A 5,025-nucleotide genomic window follows, 5' to 3' on the forward strand; every position below is an offset into this window, starting at 1 on the left:
TATGGCTTCTACAATGAGATTTTTTTTCCTGTGTTGAGGTAGGGAGATCGAAGGGGTGAAGGGTTGGTACAAGGAGAAGGTAAAATGAGTAGGATTTAGGTACATGATTTGAAATAAATAAAAATTTATTTTTATAATAAATAGTTTTTTTAAAAAAAAAAAAAAGGAAGAACTAACCAAAGAAATGCTCTAAGGAACACATATGAATATGGCAGCTCAATAAATATCAAACATATTGCTGAAAATTCCACAACATTAAAGACCAAAACCAGCCCAGGAGAATCCGCGTTGAAGAACAGAGCATTTAGCTCCTCTGTCAGAATGAATGGAAACCAGAAATTGGATGTTTATAACCAAGACAAGCAGAATTTCATCCAGCACTTCACCCAGATCGTCAAGGTGCTGACTGAGGAGGAGCTGGGACACCCAGAAACAGGGGATGCCATTACCCGGCTTAAGGAGGTCCTAGAGTACAATGCCGTAGGAGGCAAGTACAACCAGGGCCTGACTGTAGTACAAGCCTTCCAGGAGCTGGTGGAGCCAAGGAAACAGGATCCTGAGAGTCTGCAGCGGGCCCTGACTGTGGGCTGGTGTGTAGAACTGCTCCAGGCTTTCTTCCTTGTGTCAGATGACATCATGGACTCTTCTCTCACTCGCCGGGGGCAGATCTGCTGGTATCAGAAGCCAGGCATAGGCTTGGACGCCATCAACGATGCTCTGCTTCTGGAAGCCTCCATCTACCGCCTGCTGAAGTTCTACTACAGGGAGCAGCCCTACTACCTCAACCTGCTGGAGCTCTTTCTGCAGAGTTCCTATCAGACTGAGATCGGACAGACTCTAGACCTCATGACAGCACCCCAGGGCCATGTGGATTTCAGTAGATACACTGAAAAGAGATACAAATCTATTGTCAAGTACAAGACCGCTTTCTACTCTTTCTACTTGCCTGTTGCGGCCGCCATGTACACGGCAGGCACTGATGGGGAGAAGGAACATGCCAATGCCCTGAAGATCCTCATGGAGATGGGCGAGTTCTTTCAGATCCAGGACGACTACCTTGATCTCTTTGGAGACCCCAGTGTGACCGGAAAGGTCGGCACTGACATCCAGGACAACAAATGCAGCTGGCTGGTGGTTCAGTGTCTGCTACGAGCCACTCCTCAACAGCGTCAGATCTTAGAGGAGAATTACGGGCAGAAGGACCCAGAAAAAGTGGCGCAGGTGAAAGCACTGTATGAAGAGCTGGATCTGCAGTCCGTGTTCTTCAGGTATGAGGAAGACAGTTACAACCGCCTCAAGAGTCTCTCATAGATCAGTGCTCTGCGCCCCTGCCCCCATCCATCTTCTTGGAACTTGCAAACAAGATCTACAAGCGGAGAAAGTGACCTCGGAATTGTAGAGGCTGGGAGGGAGGGATCTGAATAAATTATTGTTCAACAAAAAAAAATAAATAAATAAAATAAAGACCAAAACCAGTAATTTTAAAAGGTTCTCAGAGAGAAATAAAATGCCATATCCATTAGGAACATGGATCACAATGGTATTAGATCTAGCATCATTAGATACCAGCAAATAATAACAGTGATACTTTTTAATTTGCAAGAAAAAGTACTTTATAGACTTGGAAAATGCATACCCAGGGAAACTACCTGTGGGGCTGAAAGAAAGACATTTTGGGAGAGGCAAGGTCTTAAAAATTCTCTTCCTATATGCCCAGGCTTAAGAAACAACTGGCCCACAACACCCAGAGAAGTTTCCACTCCCAGGTGCTCTAGCAAGATCGTAGGATCAAGGGTGAGTAGGACACATCTGTTCCAACACCAACAGGAGTAACTGGGACCAGCAGGATCAAAGAATGCAGGAACCCTACCTGACCAATGGCTCAGATTCCTTCTGGTCTCTGCCGGTTTACCTTGGGCACGAACTGCTCAGCCAGTCCCACAACACCCAAAGGACGCTCCACTCCAGGGATCTCTAATACACCCAGGATCCCAAGATCTTAGGAGCTTGGTCACACCAGATCCTCAGGGTCCCAGTGGCAGCTTGACTCCCAAGAACTCTGACACACCCAGAATCTCAGGATCACAAGATCACAGAGACAGCTGGATTCTGAGGAGTTCTAACACAACCAGGATTACATGAAGGACAGGCTCTAGTCAGATGTATACCTCACTAGGACAGGTAGCACTGCAGATAATCAGGTGGCAGGAGGCAAGCTTAAGAACATAAGCAACAGAAACCAAGGTTATTTGGCATCATCAGAACCCAATTCTCACACCATAGCAAGTCCTGGATACACCATCACACTGGAAAAGCAAGAATTAGATCTAAAATCACTTCTCATGATGATGGTAGAGGACTTCAAGAAGGACATAAACAACATGGGTGTGTTAGAGTGCCCTGGAGGGGAGCGTCCTTTGGGTGTTGTGGGACTGGCTGAGCAGTTCGTGCCCAAGGTAAACCGGCAGAGACCAGAAGGAATCTGAGCCATTGGTCAGGCAGGGTTCCTGCATTTTTTGATCCTGCTGGTCCCAGTTACTCCTGTTGGTGTTGGAACAGATGTGTTCTACTCACTCTTGATCCTACGATCCTGGGTATGCTAGAGCACCTGGGAGTGGAGACTTCTCTGGGTGTTGTGGGCTAGTCATTTCTTAAGCCTGGGCATATAGGAAGAGAATTTTTAAGACCTTTTTTTCCCTTAAAGAAAAAAAGAGAACACAGGTAAACAGCTAGAAGCCCTTAAAAAGGAAACACAAAAATCCCTTAAAGAATTACAGGAAAACATAATCAAACAGGTGAAGGAAATGAGCAAAACCATACAGGATCTAAAAATGGAAATAGAAACAATAAAGAAATCACAAAGGAAGACAACCCTAGATTTAGAAAAACTAGGAAAGAGATCAGGAGTCATAGATGCAAGAATCACCAACAGAATACAAGAGATTGAAGAGATAATCTCAGGGGCAGAAGATACCATAGAAAACATTGACACAACAGTCAAAGAAAAGGCAAAAAGCAAAAAGCTCCTAACCCAAAGTATCCAGGAAATCTAGGACACAATGAGAAGACCAAACCTAAGGAAAATAAGTATAAAGAGAGTGAAGATTCCCCACTTAAAGGACCAATAAATATCTTCAACAAAATTTTAACCTAAAGAAAGAAATGCCCATGAACATAAAAGAAGCCTACAGAATTCCAAATAGACTAGAACAGAAAAGAAATTTCTCCCATCACGTAATAATCAAAACAACAAATGCAGTAAACAAAGAAAGAATATTAAAAGCAGTAAAGGAAAAAGGTCAAGTAACATATAAAGGCAGACTTGTCAGAATTACACCAGACTTCTCACCAGAGACTATGAAAGCTAGAAGATCCTGGAGAGACGTCATACAGACCCTAAGAGAACACAAATGCCAGCCCAGGCTACTACACTTAGCAAAACTCTCAATTACCATAGACAGAGAAACCAAGATAATCCATGACAAAACAAAATTTACACAATATCTTTCCACAAATCCAGCTTTACAAAGGATAAAAGATGAAAAACAGCAATTCAAGGAGGGAAAGTACACCCTAGAAAAAAGAAGAAAGTAATCTTTTAACAAACCTAAAAGAAGATAGCCACACAAACATAATTCCACTTCTAACAACAAAAATAACAATCACTTTTCTTTAATATCTCTTAACATCAATGGACTCAATTCCCCCAATAAAGAGATATAGACTAACAGACTGGATATATAAACAGGACCCAGCTTTTTGCTGCATACAGGAAATGCACCTCAGTGACAAAGCCAGACACTACCTCAGAGTAAAAGTCTGGAAAACAATTTTCCAAGAAAATGGGACCAAGTAACAAGCTAGAGTAGCCATTCTAATATCAGATAAAATCAACTTTCAATCAAAAGTTATCAAAAAGGATAAGAAAGAACACTTCATACTGGTCAAAGGAAAAATTTACCAAGATGAACTCTCAATTCTAAACATCTATGCTCCAAATGCAAGGGCACCCACATTCATAAAAGAAACTTTACTAAGGCTTTAAGCATGCATCACACCCCACACAATAATAGTGGGAAACTTCAACACCCCACTTTCAGCAATGGAAAGATCATGGAAACAGAAACTAAACAGAGACATGGTGAAACTAACAGAAGCTATGAACCAAATGGATCTAACAGATATTTATAGAACATTTCATCCTAAAGCAAAAGAATATACCTTCTTCTCAGCACATCATGGTACCTTCTCCAAAACTGATATTATAATTAGACACAAAACAGGCCTCAACAGATGCAAGAAGATTGAAATAATCCCATGCACCCTATCAGATCACCACAGACTAAGGCTGATCTTAAATTCCAACAAAAACAACAGACAATACGCATACACATGGAAGCTGAATAATGCTCTACTCAATGATAGCTTGGTCAAGGAAGGAAGAAAAAAGAAAGAAAGAAAGAAAGAAAGAAAGAAAGAAAGAAAGAAAGAAAGAAAGGGAGGAAGGAAGAAAGAAGGAAAGAAAGAGAGAGAAAAAAAGAAAGGAAGGAAGGAAGCAAGGAAGGAAGGAAGGAAGAAATTGAAGACTTTCTAGAATTTAATGAAAATGAAGATACATCATACCAAAACCTATGAGACAGAATGAAAGCAGTGTTAACAGAAAAACTCATAGCTTTAAGGGCCTCCAAAAAGAAACTGGAGAGAGCATACACTAGCAGCTTCACAGCACACCTGAAAGCTCTAGAACAAGAAGAAGCATATACACACAAAAGGAGCAGACATCAGGAAATCATCAAATTCAGGGCTAAAATCAACCAAATAGAAACAAAAAGAACTATACAACAAAATCAACACTAGTTCTTTGACAAAAATCAACAAGATAGATAAACCCTTAGCCAGACTATCCAGAGGGCACAGTGACAGTATCAGTATTAATAAAATCAGAAATGAAAAGGGAGAGAAAACAACAGAAACCATGGAAATCCAAAACACCATTAGATCCTACTACAAAAGTTTATACTCAAC

At 41.3% G+C, this 5,025-nt stretch overlaps 1 pseudogene across 1 annotated transcript; it reads left to right on the plus strand.

Annotated features, from left to right (window-relative positions):
- Window positions 1-267: 267 nt before the first annotated feature.
- Window positions 268-1,434, plus strand: LOC116087976 (annotated as a pseudogene). The gene has a single exon (XR_004117727.1). The product of XR_004117727.1 is annotated as a farnesyl pyrophosphate synthase pseudogene (transcript).
- Window positions 1,435-5,025: the final 3,591 nt, after the last annotated feature.

The sequence above is a fragment of the Mastomys coucha genome, unplaced genomic scaffold (assembly GCF_008632895.1).
Source record: "Mastomys coucha isolate ucsf_1 unplaced genomic scaffold, UCSF_Mcou_1 pScaffold14, whole genome shotgun sequence".
NCBI lineage: Eukaryota > Metazoa > Chordata > Mammalia > Rodentia > Muridae > Mastomys > Mastomys coucha.